Source organism: Periplaneta americana, chromosome 5 (assembly GCF_040183065.1).
Source record: "Periplaneta americana isolate PAMFEO1 chromosome 5, P.americana_PAMFEO1_priV1, whole genome shotgun sequence".
Taxonomy (NCBI): Eukaryota; Metazoa; Arthropoda; class Insecta; order Blattodea; family Blattidae; genus Periplaneta; species Periplaneta americana.
This window is the reverse complement of record NC_091121.1, coordinates 195317125-195338865: the sequence shown is the minus strand read 5'-3', so window position 1 is coordinate 195338865 and position 21741 is coordinate 195317125. Positions and strand designations below refer to the sequence as shown.

The following is a 21741-nucleotide window of genomic DNA, read 5'->3' as shown; positions in this document are numbered from 1 at the left end:
GTTGCATAAATCTGTATTGGTAAATTTGTCACAAGTAACAAGCACTAGTACTTACTGACAGTTTCATTTTTTTTTTACCAACGAATTGTTGCATAAAAATGTGTCATTTGTAAAATAGTTAAAATCACCAGCACGTTTTCTATCAATCCTTTGTTCTTGGTAAACTCTCTTAAAAGTGTAAAATATAATTTTTAATGTAACATGACTTCATCTTCAACTAGTGACAGGGAAGGATGATTCAAATGTAGGCGGAGGAGAACATTTAGAGTGATTTTCAAGAGTTCCAGTTTAAAGAAAGATTTCGCATGTCAAGAATTAAATTCAAGACATTTCTTGCTACTGCAGAGTCTTATTTACGTCCTGCGACATAGAGAATGTTACCTACTGCGTGTTCACTTCAAAGTGTGTCATGGCTCGCTGTATGCCGTCATGTGGCTAGCCGATGAGCCTAGAGAATTGAAACTTCCTATACTTCCGCAGAAGCATATTACCTATGTGCCAGAGAAGTTGCCTGGCAAGTATGGCGTTCATTCTGAAGGGTACTTACCGATACGCACGGTAACGCCTGTAGTGGCAGGAATGTGAACTGTTTGGAAACACGTACGGAGGTGAGTTTTTTTCTTTATGGGGAGAGGGTAAGACGATTACTTACGCATTTCTTGACATTAACTTCGACGATCAACATGGACACGGAGCATTTTAGTTGTGTCGTGGAATGTTGCCGTTACCGATGATAATAAATACCCTGCGTACGATTTGCCCGCGCAAAATACAGTTCGAAAGAGGTTATGGTAGCACACAGACCGTACAGGCCGCCATCTGTTGCTACGACGTTCAAGTTCTACCGTACACGTTCTCAAGTTCAGATTGACCGACTTGAATAATAGGCAACTTCTCTGACATAAAAGCTGAAACTCGCTTCAAATCGCTGACTCACAACAGTGACGTCATGACACACTTTGAAATGAACACCCAGTATAACCAGAGAAGGCTTTTTTAACAGTATTCAAACGCTGTATTTTTAAAGTAATAATTTAAAAATTATTATTATTATTATTATTATTATTATTACTATTATTATTACTATTCGTTTAGAAGATAATATGTAAACAAATACCATAGCTCTCCTCCTAAAGTTCGGCTAAATTGTGTCTCGCTGGCTTTGTCAAATTGGAAGAAAACTGTCCGAATAATATACAGGGACATCATTTTATTTTTACTTCAATTTTTATTGTACCTGAGTTTTTGAATGTACTTCACTCCCACTCCTTCTACTAACGAAGTTCACCCGTCCTCCACACAGATCCAAGACCGCATATACAGTTACAATAGCCTTACGGTCATAGTAAACAGTACGTTCCAAAAATATGTTCGCGTTTTCCAGTGACGAAAGAGCTTTCAATACTGAATCATTTTCACACAGGTACTGTCGTCCATTTGCCTACGTCGTATCCCGGTTTCCCCCACCTGCTTTTATTCGCCAGCTAGTGGCTGGGCTGTCGTCTTAGCTCTTTTGTGAGAACATTAATTTGTTAGAAATTGGACGTCTACGTAATATTATACAACTATTTAAAACAACTTAAATAAAAGGGCCTCGTTAAGTAATTAACTGTCTCGTGATTTCCTCACTTTCTACGACCCTACGACAAAATCACTTGGACGGGCAGTAGATAGTATGTCTGAGTAATTTTATCTTTTCGGATCGGGCAGAAGTGAAGACTGAATTTACAGAACGTAAGGTACTCTTTATAGAGTAGGTACAGAATTATTTCAACATAAGTTACTAGTTACGAAGGACGGAACTGGTAATTGGGATTAGGTACATTAGTATATAGTGCGATAATATGCACATTAGAACTGAAGCCTGTATCGAAATGAACGGCCACCATTTTCAAAAATGTGTTTAAATACCCATATTATGATTATTTTTCAATTTAACTTCATTCTCTATATTGTACGCTAATGTGCTGTAGACAGTATAATATACACAGCATAATGAATACGTCCACAAGGACAGCTCAGTTCATGAGTAAAAACACTCATTGTTAATACTGTACTGTATTTTGATTAAACAAAAACCTAATGAAAATGATCAAAGTCAAAAGCGCGATATTTCCTAGTTTACGTAAATGGATGAACTACTTTTCTTCCCTCCTATACCTAGTAAAGTGATTTGTTTATATATTACGCCAGTATCATCGAAATCCAGTCGTGGAAGGGGATAGCAAACGGCGTTGATCCAAAGGTATAGCCAGGTTACTATTAAAAATGTTAGTAAAAATAAAATGATGTCCCTGCAGTATTTTCTCCTCTTAATTCATCAAGAAACATGATATGAAAATAGTTTCGCTCAGCACCCTGGGGCTAGTATCTCTAACCCGCGTCGCGAACCCCACGTTGCAAACCACTGCTGTAAAAAAAGACATTTCTAGATTTTCCAAAGAAATACAGGTATAGGCCTATATTTTCAGTATCCTTGATTCGGGTGCTTCCTACCGCTGCTCTAAATATTCAGTTTGCAATTATTTTAGCCTATGGATTGTTTCCAATTAGGTAATGTACGATAATACACGGTTCTGTTGGATCAGAGAATGGTAACACTGATAGATTGATAGTATTTTGGAGTTGTAATGTTATTTATCCCCTATTTTTCAATTGACCTTATAATACCATGAAGTTAATTGATATTGTTAATACAGCATTAGACCATACTTCAGTAGACATTACTTGTGACTAGACCTAATTCAAAATTAGACATTTTGACATGGGAACATTTCCAATTAAACTAGTTTAGACATTGCTTTCAATTAGACATTTCAGTATTAGACCATGCGTCAGTAGACATTGTGTTTGGACTTAAGGGGAGAGGATGGTATTTTTTGGTGAAAAATTGGTAAATTAAAAAAAAAAATCTTTAAAATACCCTTTGATATGTGTGGAATGCATTGCATAACATTTTGTGGGTATTTGTGCCCTTATCGGATGTTGAGACGTCATTTTTAAACTTCCTGCATATGGATTTTTAAATCACACGCCCGCTTTTATCGGTTTCTAGTAACTTCATTTTTTTTTTTTGCTACATTGCCAGACAAAAATGGATATATTTTCTGAATTATTAAAGAAACATGCATGAAATTTAGAACACACATTCTTTAGATTATTAGGAAACTTTTCTCTGTAACAGAATTTTGTTAATTGATTTCATTTTAAAACTACGTCCATTTGTTTGCAAGAAAGGAAATCAGAAAATTGTTATTAAATTTTAATTGTTTATTTTACAAATGTAGGGACTAATATCAAAATTCTGTTACAGACAGTTTGTAGAACATGCTTTTGCAAATACATTTCAAAAAACTGTTTGAATTTATCTTCAAAAACGGTTTAGATATATCGGTTTTAGTACAATCCTGCATTGGTTATATTTTTTTTCAAATTTGGGCCCCCAAGTAATGTTTTTTTTATATTTTTATTTGGTTGAGTTGCCACAGCTATGAGCTCTCTACATACAAAAAATTAATATTTTACACCAAATAGGAAAAAAAGTTAAAAAAAACTATCCTCTCCCCTTAATTCAAAATTAGACATTTTGGCACGAGACCTTTCCCCATTGTATATGGATAAATCGTAGACTTATTTTTCATTAGGCGTAATTGCTGATTAGACATTATGTACCTTATACATCGTTAATTTAGATGTACTGACTGACCTGAAAACACACGTAGCACTAATATCTGTACTGCTACTAATGCCGACTATCTATAAAAGAACCTTACCCTCCAGCTACCCTGTGGACCTCCATGACGTGTAATATGGATCTACACGTGTTTAGTATTTCATCAATGGAGCAAATTGAAAAGTGAAGGTTTGGGAGTTGTTTTCTATTCTCACTGGAATTCGTAATTCGTGGATCTCAACCAAAAAGGGACTTTCGAGCAGTCAGTGGACGCAAGCCATTAAGATGAACTGTAATACAATACCTGTACGTACTCTCCCTGGTAGAACTCTTGACTCAACCCGTTGCAGAAGATGCGACGAGCAAGAAACGCTTCCTCACGTCTTGGGTTTCTGCCATCATGGAGAATTGCTCCGAATCAGCAGACATAATACGGTTCGTTCTCTCATTGCAGCTTCAATCCGTCAGAATGCTTCCTATGAGATTTATGAGGAGGTTGATTGCGTCTCTTCTGATGGCTCTACTAGACGTGCTGATATCATCATAATTGATCGGCAGAAGGATAAGGGTGTCATTCTTGATCCCACAGTCCGTTTCGAGATGCATGAGCAACAGCCACAAGAGGTGTGTCGTTAAAAACAAGTCATATATGAGCCTTGTTGTCAGCATCTCGGAGCACAATACCACATCACACATTGGACAGTTTTGGGCTCATGTTCGGTGCCCGTGGCACGATCCCACGAGAAACTTTAAACCAACTTAGGTCCGATTGCATAAACCATTAAATCTTAGATCAGAGGTTAAATTGATCCTTGTTTCAGCTGAACTTGAAATTTTGTGTTGCATAAAGTCTAATCTGAGATTAATTTGTCTCAAACTAAAGTCAACTTTGACTGAAGAAATTTCTCCGATTAAGTTAGATGATCCAAGTTCAGTTATTTCTTTTCTGTTTGAAATATACGAGTGACAGATTGTGTAAATAAAATATCCATTATTAATATTAATAGATATGATAGGTACATTTATATATATTTCTTTCAATTTCTTGCCTTAATACACAAACAATCTTATATTTTATAAGGCTCTATCGTGTTCAGCAGTATCAAATAACATAACCTATAATTATATTATGTTTATAACAACCATTAATTATTAATGGATATGATAGGTACATTCATAAATTTTCAATTAACTGTATTACTAAACGAAAATTGTCGTTTCATAAAGATTTATTATGTTTAGCAGTATCAAACACCATAACATAACAACTCGGAGAACATTCAACCTTCTTCTTATTGTCCGCCATTATTTACATTGCACAAAAAACCAGTGTCTCCAACAGAGTGTACGGAAAGTCGCCAAAAAGTAGTTGTAAAGTCGCCAGATTTCTCATTATCAACAAAGAAAGATTAAATTTTGTCACTATGGGGTGCTAAAAAGGTCACTAAATCCCTATTTCAGCAATATAAAAGTTAAAAGAAATTGTTGTTGAAAAAGAGTTAAAGTCGCTAGATTGGCAACACTGAACAAAACTGTATAACATGGTCCGCGCATCACGTATTTCACCTGTTTAAGCGATGTTGCCAAATCCTTTTCACGTGAACTTAGATTGCATTTGAACCAAGGTAATTTGATCGCAGAAAAGTTTTATACAATAGAAGAAGTGTCTGAACTCGGTTCACTTTTCGATCTTCGATCAAAGTTGATCTTTAGTCAGGGAGTTTTATACAATTGGGCCTTAAACAATTTAAAATTTCCGATGCAACGATTGATGCCATAGGATCTCATGTGTTAAAATCATCCTTAGCTATAATTAGTAATCATTTGTACCCAAAAAACTTTTATTGTAAATGATTTCCTATGTTTTCGTATCATTTATCTCAATGTTTTCTTTTTCCTTTCAAATTGTCACACAATTGGTTTTAATGATTATTCTTTATGAATTGATTAGTAGGCCGATCTATTCGAACCCTTCTTAAGGGCGCTTTATTTATAAAAAAAAATCAAAATGTAAAGTAAACATTGCCAGTTCTTGGTATTCTTCGGTAAAATTTGTCTATTGTAATTCCCTCTCCTTGCACGAAGTGATGTTCTGGGTGTGAGGCAAGACACGTTTTGGATCTCCTCGTTTCCGATTCTCCTTTGTAATTACGTTGTCTCCTTATTGCAACACCAATTACTCCACGTGCTATATACTTCGAGTTTCCAATTATGACGTTATTTGCATGGTTGTTCTATTTGTATACATCTGTTGGTTTCAGATAATTGTTTACTCAAGTGTTTCGATTCCACTGAACTTGGTTTGTGGTCAAACCAGCTGTCGTTTTCTGTTACACACTACATGTATCTATATTATTATAACATATTTCACCATAACCTTTAATAGGTTCGTCTTGTATAAAAATAGTCAACTTTATTTGTACAATAACATTTAATCGAAACCTTTTAAATTTAAGTATAGACTTTTATAATAATCACTTAAGGCCATATTCATAGACATTCTTAGCGCGGGCTTCCGGTGGATGATCAGCGAACTAACGTTTTTCGTATTCATAAACCAGTGTTAGCGATATGATATGATATGAATCCTGTACAAGTAGGCCTAATCAGTTGATAGCCGGGGCTAGTTTAGCACATTCGTAGCGCGGGCTAGCGAAATGTCTATGCATAGCACCCTTAGGTACTAATATTATTCTTCTTATTATTAGGCCATTTCAAAGTAACGGATGTGACATTTACACAGTTATTTTTTTACAAAATATCAGTGTTAAAATAATAAAATTAAATCTAATAAATTATGCATCAAGTATACAGGGTAAACTGTAAGTAATGTCATTAATTTTAAGGGGTAAAAGGTAAAGGTATCCCCATAACATGCCATGAAGGCACTTGGGGGGCATGGAGGTAGAGCCCCATGCTTTCCATGACCTCGGCACTAGAATGAGGTGGTGTGGTCGGCACCACGCTCTGGCCGCATTTTACCCCCGGGAAAGACCCGGTACTCAATTTTATAGGAGGCTGAGTGAACCTCGGGGCCGTTCTGAAAGTTTGGCAACGAGAAAAAATCCTCTCACCACCTATTCTTTGAAATATCTCAAACAAAAAGATCCATAAAATTTTGCTCATTTCTACTTCCTTTTCGATATAAAAATTATTTTATAAGAAACATTTCATAGCGTGTTCTGGGAAAGCCATTGATTTAATTCCCGAACTGTTCAGTCAATTTAAAAGAGCAATATATTACGATAATAAATAATTGAAAGACTTTTACTTTCGTTCTTTAAATATGCAGAAATTTGATACAAACAAATGTATCTTTTCGTTCTGCAAAGATATTTTACAATGTTACATTTTCCAAAAACACGCAATGTAATGTTTCATATAAAACAGTTTTTATCGTGAATAGGAAGCAAAAACAAGCAAAATTGTTCTAAGCTTTTTGGTTTCAAATATCTCAAAGAGTAACCCCATGAAATTAATGACATCACTTACGATTCACTGTGTGTGTGCAATATACAGGGTGTTTCCGAGGTGGTGTTACAGACTTTCAGGGATGATGGCGAAGGGCACATGTATCAATTTGAAATGAGGAACCCTGGTCCGGAAATGACCGAGTCGAAAGTTACAAGCAAAAATAGTTGAGTGGAAATGGAATTGTAATTTGGCACCACGTGCCCTCCTTCCCTTAACTTTTGGAACAGTCGTGGAAAGATGGTATGGGCCGGATGTCTCCTACGTGGGTACTTGTCCAGATACAATCTGTGAGCTTGTCTACTGTTCCCATTGGCTCATCCGCATTCGAAAATCATGTCTGCGTATTCCGCTCTCGTGTACTCCTCCATTTCACTAGGACTGATCGACTGGACACTGCAACTTGTACACATACACTGCTGTCTACAGACGTGCATATCAGGACCGACCATGTCCGTTACACATTACGCTATCTGCATTGCTTTAGTGTAGTTTCCTGTCCCCATCCCTCAGACAGCGCACTGAATGGAATACTGTAAGTAGACAACATAAACAACGTCAGGTGAATACAGTATGTGTAAGATGTACAGATAATCATCATCATTATCATCATCATCATCCTTCACGAATTTGGCCTCTCTAGACCTGTTTCAGCCCCATCTAGCAGTCTTCTTAAAGGTCTTCCTGGTCGAGATGTCCTCTAGGTTTATATTGCATCATAATTTTTGGGATTCTTGAATTTTCCATTCTTTTTACATGATCTAGCCAATTGAATTTGTATCTGCTGATTTTTTCTTCTACTGACTCTACTTCTAATTGTTCTAAAATTTCTTCATTCCTTGTTCGGTCTAAAAGAGCATATCCTGCTGTCCTCCTGAAAAATTTCATTTCCACTGCTTTGATTCTGTTCATGTCTTTTTTCTTTAATGCCCAAATCTCGCTTCCGTATAAAAGGGAGGGTAATGCTAGTGTATTATATATGTTTATTCTTGTAGATTTTTGTACTAATTTATCTTTTAATGTAATGTTTATTATTCCTAGAATTTGTGTAAATTTGGTAATTTTCTTGTTCACATCTTTTTCATTTTGATAAGATATTTCACAACCCAGATAATTGAAATTTTGCACTTGTTCGAGGTATTGGTTATTGTGTATTATCTTACTTCTGACTGGGTCTTGTCCTAAAAATGCCATTACTTTTGATTTTTGTGCTGAAATTTCCATCCCAAAATCTTTTAATATTTTATTTAATGTATACAATCCTCTTTCTAAATTATCCTCTGAATTGAAAAAATACACATAAATAAGGCGTACAGAGGAATAAAATTATTTCATTTCCACACAACTATTTTTGCTTGTAACTTTCGACTCGGTCATTTCCGGACCAGGGTTCCTTATCTCAAATTGAAACATGTGCCCTTCGCTATCATCCCTGAAAGTTTGTAACACCATCTCGGAAACACCCTGTATGTCTGCTATGTCTTGTGTTGTAGTTTATGATGTTCGCACGATATACAAGTATGTGTTCAGTGCAAAATGTGGCAACAAAGTTGAGAACAAGCACTTCAAAAATTTTGTTGAAAACTACACTTGTACACAAAGGCAGTAACTATGTTATAGTATAGCAGTACAGGAAGTTAAATTTTACAGCAAATATTATTGTAATACAGACTTGGATATTTTATTTAGAGTACCTGTGTTACAGTTGTACTGGTTTCAAGTTAAATTTTACATAAAAAATTGTTGTAATACAAACTTGAATATTTCATTAAGAGTAGTGACATTTTAAGTTGAAAGTTCACAGCACAGTTGTAATATACAGCACAGCCTTTACTCTTGAAATTTTTCTTGTATGCGTGCGTGTGCGTGCGATTATGCGTGTGCGTGTGTGTGTTTGTTGTCCTTGATGCGGGAGTAGTCTGTTCTGTTTTCATCGTACATCACCACGCACCACCACACTTCAAGTCATTTGACTCACTGCACAAACTCCGTACTCAATTAACTTCAAAGAGTAGTGGCTAAGATCCCGGTCTCTATTCATGACTGAAAAAAGATTCATAGAAAATAATATGTAGTGTATTTATATTAAACTTCAAATTCCTAATCATATTCTATAGATAAAAAACATTCGAATAAGTTAAAATAATCGATTTTCCCTGTTCTCTAAGCTCTGTTAAAACTGATTCCTAGTCATTCGAAAATTATCTTACATTCAAACTTCATTTATTCGTAGTACTAATTTGTGGGTAATTTAACCCTCGACACTTACCCTGACTCCACACCATATTTTATTATTAATAATTATCTACATTCATATTCTCCGAAACGTTCCAGTAATCTAGACATGCAATCCTTGGTTATTTTAGTTTTCTTTACAATTATTAAAGTTATTATTTCATAATACATAGACTTTTCTCATGTTGGGTTCGCCCCACCTATAGAACACGTCATTATTTTCTAGTTAGAATTATTCTGCAGTGATAGTGTTTTGTTGTAAGCATAGTGAACATGTACTTTGAAAAAATAAATGAAACAAATAGGCCTATAGCATGAACTTCCAATGTAGGCCAGAGGTCTCCAAAGAGCGTATCGTCATTCGTGCTCTCGATGCTGCCCGCCGAACACAGTGTGCTGTAGGACTAAAGAAGGGGAAGACACACATACCTCAACAGATGGGAGCGGTCAGTGGGGGATCGCGGCAACGGTCTGCTTACGTTTACAAATAATAACATCAAAAGAATAAGAAATATCATACGTTTGTATATTATTTTGATATACTATGAAGCTGGAGCCCCGTCTGTTGCTATTGACACAAGCCATTGCAAATGCAACCTCTTCTGTTCTATGGTGCCTTTCAGTGCCTGGAAAAGCTCTTCTCCAGTTGTATTTTGTAATTACATCTAGAAGACATTCAGACACAGTAAAATGTTCATTAACTCCTCGGATGAAAATGGCTAGGTGAGCTTTGTCATTTCTATCTGTGCTTTCGTCCAATGCAAGTGAGTAAGCTACAAAATGGTTAATTGTGGTTTCGACTTCTGATTAAATTACATTTACAATCTTGAAATTCCTTCTCTGAACTGTAATTGGAAACAATTTAATTTTCTTAAACTTTGACTTTGTTCTGGACACAATATTTTAGTAGCGTTCTGTATGCACGATTTTACAAATGATGCTTCTGTAAAGGGCTTCATAGATTTTCCAATATTCCAAGTTAGAACATGGCTAGCAAGAAGCTTTTTTTGTTTAAGACTGAGAACACATGTATGATTTGCGTTTGTATTTTCTTGTTTTATATTTACTAAACATATTTGCAGGCCTAAGCATTTCACCTAAAATTAAAAAAAAAAAAAACTATAAGTATGTCATGCGGAACTGAGTGCAAACGTATTGTAATATACTGATTATTATGTATAACCAACAGTTATACAGATAGCCCCAAAATAAATTATTTTCAAATGTTCAAAATGCCTGTAATTGTATGATATTCTTTGTGAAGAGTCGAGTATTGTCGTCGCATGTTGAATTTTAACACACCCTTAAGAATTTTCGAACAAATTACGCATTTCACATTCTCCCCACTAACACAAAATATTTCTCTTCACTTTCATCCTTGAATGTACTACGTCCATGATTAGAAGATATTGTGAAACGGTGGAACACGCCGACCAAAACAGTGGTAATGGCAGTCCGCCACTGCTCTTCGTTTGCGCATAAACACTGAGTACAGTACCGATGGGGAGGATGAGGCGGAGCGCGCTCATTACGTACTGGCTTCGGTTCCGTTCAGAGGCTTACTCGCGAGTACGGATTTGGAGACTTCTGATGTAGGCTATGGGTAAAATATTGTAGGTTCAAGAGTATTTATTTGTATTTGTAAAATTAGCTTCCTATTCTTTCTACTGCAACAGGTAATGAGATTAAATTAATTAATTGTCTACACATAATTAACACTTGATGCAATAATAATTTCCTTTTTGTGCTTTATTTCAAGAATAATCCCACGTGAACGTTTCTCAGCCAATGAACGAGCTCTTTGACGCTAGACTGACCAATGAAAATCGAATTACACTGATGGTTAAAAGCACAGTCTAATATATACAGTCACGAAGCTCAATACGTAGTAAATATGCATCCATAAATAGTTGCTAACCACTAGGATCGCTACTATCGCCTCCTTACAGACAATGCGAAATAGTACCAGCACAGTCTATTGTTCCTAGTACCCTCACAACTCAAGCTTCGTGACTGTATATACTAGACTGTGGTTAAAAGTATGCTGCTCAAAATTAATAAGTGATAGTTTCTTCTCCTACGTCCATTTGCTTTATTTGTACCGTTTCTGTTTCGATGTATCAGCAATCAAGCAATTACGTGAGATTTGCTGTCTCAACATGCAACAATAATTAATTACAATAATTCCACAATTAATTACTATAAGTAAAAATGTTTACAATATAATTATACATGTTGAAAATTATAGATAAACAATGATAAAAGAGTCCAAAATAAAGTGTTGTTAAAACCTCAAATTTTCAGTTGTTTTTATTCCAAGGATCCTTTTATTCTTATTATCTCTGCTTCGATTCGACTGTTTTTCCGGATCTTATTATTATAATCTGGACTGTTTAGTTGTTCAGAATTACATTTGTTCGCATTGGGATTATCTTGCCGAATACAATTCGTGATAATAGTTATCCTCAGGCAATTTAAATTCGCTTTTTAAACTAATGTTTGCTGTCATTAGATAATTATTTCGAGACCTCCGGTCTCGAAACAATTATCATGACAACAAACATTCGTTAAGTTCATTCAAATTATCGGAAAACTATCAGCACTAGTTGAACTATAGAAAAACGTGAATGTGTTCTCTGATAATTGAAAAAATAACAACACAGATACAGAAGAGTCTGCCTTTAAACTATTTAATTAATTCATTCGTTGTTTAAACACAGTGAGTAAATCTAGGTGTAATAAAAACTTTCAATTTGCTTGTACTTTATTGCTGTATTGTGTGTACTGTTTGTTGTAATTGTATTCTTAATATTGTAGCTACTTGTAATCCCCTGGTAGAGGGGAAGAAAAGGCCTGATGGCCTTATCTCTACCACGTTAAATTAATAAATATATACTATATGAGGAGCATAGCATCAAAGTTAGACAACTCCATTTTTTTGCGATTTCGAGATATCGATTGTTTCTCATAGAATTTTGTGTGCTGAATGCGATTCTGGAACTGTTTAGGTTCAAAAACGGACAGAACAGAGCGAAATTAGCACTTAATTGTGCGCTTTAGAATCAAAATGTAGACAACTCCACTGTGGCTTGGTTTCAAATTGGGACAATTCCTTCATTAGCCAATGAGAAGCCCACATTCGTATGAACTTTTCCCATCACGCATCGCGAATCCAACATGGCTGGTTGTTTATATAATCGGTTTGTGAATGAATAAGTACTCAGTGTTACCAATTCAGCAGTTTTCCTGCTAAATCTAGCTTTTTTTGGATAACAGTCTCGAGGGTAAAATTATATTATCCCGCTTAGCGGGAATACTAGCGGTTTTTAATCTTTAAAGTTTCTGAAATGAAATTCATATTAGCATTATTGGCGGCTTTCATAATTATATTTAATTCGTTCAATGTGTATTTTGTGAAATAATGGATGTGTTAATGTGGTGATAATTCCATATGTATGTTACTGTTAAAATCCGAAATCCGTCAAAACCAGTTTCAACTAGTAAAAACTAGTTTAAGCAAATACATATATATATATAGAAAGCGAGTTTGCTTACGCTCTAGAATCAAGGACAGGTTAAGTTTGATTTGTTTAGGTTTTTGTTTGGTAAAAGCCTAAGAAAAAACAAAACAAAAACCTAAACAAACCAAATCCAACCTGTCATTGATTCTAGATCTTACGAAAATTCTCTTTCTATCTATCTACATTTTAAAACTAGTTTTTACTAGTTGAATCTGGGTTTTGTCGGATTTCGGGTTTTAGCGGTAACATATATAGGATATGTATATATATATATATATATATATATAGCAATAAGAATTGAAATATGTTGTAGCTGTAATAAAAGTGTTCAAAATATTGCTTTACAGCGTCACATTGGGAATGATAAAAGTGTGCAGTATTCGTTATATTGGCAGGTGGATACTCAATCTTTATTATTATTATTATTATTATTATTATTATTATTATTATTATTATTATTATTATTATTATTATTACTATTATTGTAAAATTGATCAATAATAATAAGTACACATTAAAATCTAGAGATATTTGTTAGAAAATCGCGGGTTTTCGAAAGTCATCTAGCGGGATTATATGAACAACTGTTGGCAACACTGTAAGTACTGTTTTACGTAAATTGAGGACGTAGCTGCAATAAGGGCGCATACTCCAAAATGCCGTTCTAAGATATATAGAGTTGAAATTTAAAAAAACAGTGCAGGGCATATAAAATATATTAAAATAAACAGGTTTATCAGCATTACTGTTCAACATTTCTAAACGAAACTTTGTGGGTATAACAAAAAAACTACGGGGAATCGATTTATGCATTCTCTGGGAAAAGGGCCTATGGGGCTATGGGCCCTTATTGCAGCTACGTCCTCAATTTACTTTGAAAGCGAGTTAGAATAGACTTAGATTCAAAAGTAGACAATTTCACTTTAAATATGGCTTCGTTTGGTTTCAAAAACAGACAACTCCAGGACTTAGTTTCAGAGGACAACTCAATTTTTTGAACTTAAATTGCGACCTGAATATTAATTTTAATCACATTTTGAGACTGAAAAAATATTTCTATGACCCTTGAGAATGTTAAAAAAAATGTACGTATAACGGTGACATTGGTTTCCAGGGATCTAGTTTTTCGTCATTCCTGTAAAAAAACAAAAGTGAAGTCGTCCAACTTTGATACCAACCTCCTCATATATATTATACTCTACTATACTAAACTATAATAATTGTAAAGTGTAGTTTATAATAACTAACAATAAAGTCTATACAATAAAAATTCGTTGTTGTCGTTGTTTAGTCAACTGTCCGAAGACAGGTCTGAACCTCACAAGTGAATGCATTAAGCTATAAAATATAATTATTAACAATAAATATTGTCGGGGTGAAAAAGACCCCAGATAAATGAAATTATAGACATGGATAAATATATAATAGGATGCGAAACTGCGGTCAGCACCATCTGGCGGCAGGGGGCTCAAACAAGATGATCAGCGCCCGACGTCGTAGGTGGTGAACATTAGAACAGTTGGGTACAGTACCCAGAGTTCTCTATTTATCCGTTCGTTGGAGACGTTGTTCGAGAAGACAAGATGGCAGACAGAAACTTGCTAATAAGTGGACATAAAGTGATACTATGTGTGTGTGTATAAGCAGTGTATGTTAAACAGTGATGTTTATGGACGTTGTAAAAATAGTGTTGTTGAATATATTGTAAAGCAATAGCAATATAATAAATTGAACTATCTAAGTAGTTTTTGCAGACTTTTCCATTGCGCTGTACACTAAATACCCAAAGAATACGACCCCAATTATCTAACCTTTTGCTTTATTTTCTGCCTCTGGTTATAGCCTATTTTAATTGGGTAGTGTAAAATAGATCGTCTCTTTTATCTTCCTCTTGGCTCCGGTAAGAATTTTCAGTGGAAGTTGCTGTGAGGAATAAAAGTGTAAATGTTTTATTTTAAATTGGGTTAGTTTGAGAATAAGGATGAGGGAGGAAGGGAGGGAGGGAATACTTTCTGCATAGTGTAACATTTTCGTCACCAGGTGCGCTGCTAAAGGCATGGAGTAATTAGTTTTTATTTTCTCTACTTGGTGCGCTGCTATATGTAATAAGTTCTCCATCGCCCAACAGGTGGCAGCAAGATCAATTTCTACACTAGCGCCTCTAGCATGTGTTACGGGAAACTCAGTAAGTTTCGCATCCTATTATATATTTATCCATGTCCTAGAGGAACTAAGTTGCGAGGGTTAAATCATTCCCCTTAGTTACATACAACCCAGATTTTGCTATATATTCAATTTTCTTGATCATAGTAGAATAATGTACATGTTTATTTTATTTTCACCTGACTGCACCAGCAAATGAGTAAAGTATATTGCGAAGTGAGGAAAGCACGTGCCTCTTCTTTCTTACCTACACAGTCTAATAATAATAATAATAATAATAATAATAATAATAATAATAATAATAATAATAATAATAATAATAATAATAATACGTTGACGTTATATAACAGAGTAACCAAGTAAAATCCCTACTCATTACGAATACTCAAATGTTCATACTAATCTTATTGTTTACATCAGGTTACTATGTTACGTTCACCTGAAGAATGCAATGCTCATGTGGTCTGTAACTATGACAACAGGTTGTTTAGTCACGAGGTTCAGCCGATGTAAACTGAAATACGAGGGGGATGGGATCAGTGAGCAGAACACATATCGGTGTCTAATGGTTTTTACATTATCCCTAGCGCAGAGAGTGTGATAATTTGACGTTTTACCCACTGTATTCCACATGGGTAGACCCACAAAGTGCTGCTTCTAGCATGTAATCGCATTTTGCTGACAAGTAATAAAATTACGGCGCAAAACGCTTAATTGATTTACTGAGCTTCATTTAGGCTGCATGAGAACAAAGAATCGTAAGATTACTAGGTACGAAGAAACGAAGCTCAATTAAATCCCCACTCCATTTTTCATACTAGAATGTGTCCGTTAATTTATCCGCGTACATAATTATATATGAGAGACTATAAAGTGTTCGGGATTGTAAAATGGATTAGAAATCTGATATACTTCGCACAAATGTAATAAAGCAAATTACCCCATATTCATCGGGTTTCAATTCTAAATTTTATATTTCTGTTGTACCAAGCAGTACACGAACTCCTAGGAAAGAAGATAAAAGTAGTGTGGAGTATATGAATAGTGAGTTTCCGGGCTTGTGCTGCGTTGTCTCAGTTGCTAGATGATGGAACAGTGGAACAGAGAAAAATTCTCACCGGCGGCACCGGGATTTGAACCCGCGTTTTCAGGTCTACGTGCTGACGATTTATCCAATAAGCAACGCCGGATTCCCATCCCGATGTCGGATCGTATCCTCTCAGTTTAAGTTCCACCTCTTGGGTTCCCTCTAGTGCATGTCCACACATGTGCAGAGGTGCACTCGTTATGAGTGACTAAGTGGCCGGGATCCGACGGAAAAAGCGCCGTCTTAAATCACAAAGTGGTAATTTTTCGCATATCATATATTGCGAAGTACCAAAGTACATATGATATTTCAGTGCAGAAATTCTGCGTCATCATATGATGATGGAAGAGTGGAACAGAGAAAAATTCTCTCCGGCACCGGGATTTGAACCCGGGTTTTCAGCTCTACGTGCTGACACTTTATCCACTAAGCCACACCGGATTCCCATCCCGATGTCGGATCGAATCGTCTCAGTTTAAGTTCCACCTCTTGGTTCCCTCTAGTGGCCTACCCTCATGCATTGCTTCATAGAGATGAGAGATGTATGACAGTGGCACAATGTCCATACATGTGCAGAAGTGCACTCGTTATGAGTGACTAAGTGGCCGGGATCCGACGGAAAAAGCGCCGTCTTAAATCAAAAAGTGATTATTTTTCGCATATCATATATTACGATGTACCGAAGTACATATGATATTTCAGTGCAGAAATTCTGCGTCATCATATGATGATGGAAGAGTGGAAAAGAGAAAAATTCTCTCCGGCACCGGGATTTGAACCCGGGATTTCAGCTCTACGTAGCTGACGCTTTATCCACTAAGCCACACCGGATTCCCATTGCCTATATCAAGTATTAAGACAAATTTCCTTCAATTGTTCCTCCGTTTGTGTACTCAGAAAAAGTCAATTTCATGTATGATGAATTGCGTTTGGTGTTCTGTCTAGCCTGCAAAACATTAGGGGTAACCGGTTGAAATTCGAACATTCGGTCGGATGCTCGATCTTGACGGGTGTTCTCTGACCGGTCCAATCTAAACCGGTTTTAATCCCTACGACGCTGTATCAACATCTCAGGTTATTTAACGTCTGAATGAAATGAAGGTGATAATGCCGGTGAAATGAGTCCGGGGTCCAGCACCGAAAGTTACCCAGCATTTGTTCATATTGGGTTGAGGAAAATCCCGGAAAAATCATCAATCAGGTAACTTGTCCCGATCGGGAATCGAACCCGGGCCACCTAGATTCGCGGTCAGATGTGCCAACCGTTACTCCACATGTGTGGACGTAAATTATATTGTTGAATTAATTTTGATGTTGGCCTATTATTATAGTCCAATCGCTCTTATTTCCGGCAGCCAATCACATTCCAGGTCGGCTACATTTAAACGTGTGCGTCTTGTGATTCGCTACTGATGACGTTATGCACTTCCTAAGGCTCGTTAAATACTTAATATAATCGCCCGTCATTTTGGCTCTTTCGTTTTCGTTCGCAGAAAACACACGAGGACGTTATTTACCGCTCAAATATTTGATCAATTACAGTGCATTTAATTTATTATCATAGGAGCAACGACATGATAATGTTTAACGGTGTGGCAAATAGATTCCTCGTCTGGTAGCTCGGCAACGAAAGAACAAAAATGGCGAACGATACTACATACCTAGACTTTACAGTGCCTTCACTTCCTAAGACGTAAGCAAAGAGGAGTCACGCCGGGAATAACAGCGACCAGACTATAAAAATAAATATTTTCTCCATTTGTTACGTTGGGTGTTTAGTTCAATGCTGACCTAAACGGGTGAAATTGCAATTAACTTGTCAGTCTTGTAAAATAATCCATGGCACGTTTCAAGGTCAAAAAATAATAGCCAGTAGAAACCCCCTGCGTCTCATGAGATCACACGGTGTGTAAGCAGACATCTTTACCTTATTACTCATTTCTGCTGTATCTGGGGTTTGAAGCATTGCTTCCTGCCTGTCCATGACCCTGCCTATCCACGATCGCTATGTATATAAGCAATAATTCATTTGCTAACTCCATGACGGATGCGTCTACGCAAAAGCCGATCGAGAGATCTCTGAACCAAATTTGCAATCGAGGAAATGACAATTTAAATTAATCGGTAATATCCGGTCCATGCACGGCTGATGGTTTAGTAGATAACATGGTCATCGTGCGCGCGGAAATAAATCCAAGCATTGTATTCGGATGTTGTGATAATCACTGCACAACTTGTAGGTTATCCCTGCGCACAAAACGAAGAGAGAAACCATCATAATCAGGCCAGTTGGTAATGAGTTATTTATAAATCAATCTAATATGAAAGCACAGTTCGTATCGGTTGATCTTAAAGAGAATTCCTAAATAGAGTCATCGTGTGAGCTTAGTAGTAAATCACAACATAAACTGGAATCGTATTACTATTTTAAGATAGTGAACATTCTGTAAACGCGACAGTGAAGGTGCAGCTCTAAGACTGCATGGATTTGAACCATTAATTATATGTGAAGATGTTAAAAATGTATACCGTGCATTGACGTTTTCCTTCTCAGAGGTTTCAGAACTACTTACAGATTTCATCAGGATCGTACACCAAATATCTATAAAGGTACAGAGTGATTTATATAGAACTGACACATTTCTTTCATTAATTGTTTCAAAACGAATTGTGCTAGCGACAACTTATTATACCTAAAATGTAGAGGAGTTTTGAGAGATTATTTACCTCTATAGCAAATGTTGTCCGGCGTTGTCAAATCCGGAGATCTCGGTGGCCACAGATTCCTGGAAATTATTCGGTCGTCACATAACCGGATAAATGGAACCATGCTTCATCTGTGAACCATGTGATGGACAATATGACAGGATTTTGCACAATGGACGTCTGAAACCAACAGCAGAATATTCTGGAGTTTCGATTCCTTGTTACTAGATGCGCAGATGTTTATATTTTATTCCTATTGTTGGCAGCTGTTTTCGACATTTTGTGTCAACGTGAAAATGCAGTACACATTAAATCAACGACTCTTCCTTGTGAAGCAATACGAATTCAATTACAGCTACTCAAAGGGCATACCAGAGAGAATTTGGTGTTCGCAATCCTCCCAAAAGAGACACAATACTGGGACTGGTAAACAAATTGGAAACAACTGGATCTCTGGTGAGTGAAAAGGGCAAGCATCGTTCATCTAGGCTTCCCACGGTTGTTGTTGAAGTAAGAGCACGACTGGAGCAGTGACCTAAAAATCATTAAGACGTTTGTCGCAGGAGACAGGGTACACCTACTCAATGTGTCAGAGAGCCTAAACCATATAGGGTTACGGTTGTTCATCAATTACAGGAACCAGATAAGGATAAAAGATTGAATTATTATCATTGGTTTCAGACGTTCATTGTGCAAACTCCTGCCATATTGTCCATCACATGGTTCACAGATGAAGCATGGTTCCATTTATCCGGTTATGTGTCGACCGAATAATTTCCAGGAACCTGTGGCCACCGAGATCTCCGGATTTGACAACGCCGGACAACATTTGCTATAGAGGTAAATAATCTCCCAAAATTCCTCTACATTTTAGGTATAATAAGTTCTCGCTAGCACAATTCGTTTTGAAACAATTAATGAAAGAAATGTGTCAGTTCTATATAAATCACTCTGTAAAATTCCGTATAATTAGCCCAAAGGATTAAATGAAGGAAAAACAAACTAGAAATTACACACGCATACATAACTACATACGTACGTACGTACGTACATTCAATACAACGTCGGTTTACAAGAAAAACATATTAAGCGCGTAAGTATAGCTTATAGGCTAGCAATAATTTTTTTGTAAATATTCAACATTTTTTCCTCCATTACTGTATCTTGTACAATAATGAAAATTGGTAGGTGTAAAACACTGTCCTTTTTCTATACCAGGGCTGGGCACATTACGTGCTTCTGAGAAATGAGCGCTGTGTGCTTTAAAGAGCGGTTCTTCCGAGCTCTCTGACGTATCCATACTGTACGTCATTCAGTGTCGGTGCAATATGATGGCGAACTTTGAAGACGGAGCTTCCGCTCATACATTAAAGCGGCTGATGAACATGATAATGATGATGATAAGTACTGTATCACAGAATATTCCGAAATGACATTAGTAATGCAGTATTTTTGTTTGAATATAACCTAACTGATTAAGAAGTTCAATACCCAACGGCATTATTCTTTACAACATGCTACTAAATATGACAAATATGTTGGTAATGAACGCCATAAATTAATATAACTTAAAGAAAATGTTTCTCACGTACATTATATTAGAGTATCTATTTGATATTTATATTGCATTATAAGTTATTATACACTTACAGTCTTACTAATAAACGGTGTATAGTTTTTATATTAGACTTATGCAGAGTTGAGACAGAAAACTTTACTAATAAACCATGCATAAGCGATGGACGTATAAACAGTCTGTAACTACACAATGGGAATTGCTTTGCAGTAGTAATATACACGAAACCCCTTGTTTAAGCGTTGTATATAGAGAAAAATGGCCGCCCCTCTAACAGCTGTTCCTATCGACTGTCATTTTATGATGATGGTTGCCTAGTAACCAAAGAAGAACAAACCAAAGAGCACAGAATAATTAGAATAATATTACTGTAGCTTGTACTCTTTGACCAAAATATAGTATGGTAATCGATTAGAGCCAGTTGTACTATCGATATTTGACACGCTACACTAGAGCGCTCTACCGGATGCAATAGAGAACCTCAGTTATTCTATTATCTTTCGTAACGAAGTAATGACGAAACTATGACGTAGCTGTGTAACAGTTGTACTGTTATACGCGACGTATGTAGTGATTATTAGTAAGGAATTTACACACGACGTATAAATGAGCTACTCATTGTATAAGTATAAGACAGTTAAACGTCTGTATATAGAGTTTTTATTAGTAAGACCGTTAGTAATATATAATTTTAAATTATACAAGTATTATGTTATATCACATTACAGTTTATGATATATCATATCATATCATATCATATCATATCATATCATATCATATCATATATCGTATCGTATCCTATTATATATTATATTATATTATATTATATTATATTATATTATATTATATTATATTATATTATATTATATTATATTATATTATATTATATTATATTATATTCTATTATATTATATTATATATTATATCATGTATTAACAGGATGATGATAATGCACTTAGTTGATCAGCTATAAGAATTAGCTACAAAACTTGCCACGAAATTGCAAGGGAATTGAAAACATTCAACGAAGGTGAATTCAGCAAGCGATGTTTAATTTATATTGGCAGATGAACTCTGTCCACAGCAAGTAGGGGAAGTGGAAGCCATACGCCTGTCTCGTAGAACCGTGGTGAGGAGGTTGCAGTATGTGCGTATGGGTTATGTAAATAAGCCTAATGATTTGTGTGTGTGCATAGAGCGAAGTTTATTTCATTAAATTAATAAGAGCGTTACAAAGTCTGTACTGTACAATGGATTGATGTAATATCCTTATAAACTATTATGTACTGACAGACTGAATGACTAGAAC

The 21741-nt window shown here is 35.8% G+C and overlaps 1 non-coding gene across 1 annotated transcript; it reads right to left on the bottom strand.

Moving 5' to 3' along the window:
• Positions 1-16908: 16908 nt before the first annotated feature.
• TRNAT-CGU (transfer RNA threonine (anticodon CGU)) lies at positions 16909-16981 on the bottom strand. The gene has a single exon. It is a non-coding gene; the product is annotated as a tRNA-Thr (tRNA).
• Positions 16982-21741: the final 4760 nt, after the last annotated feature.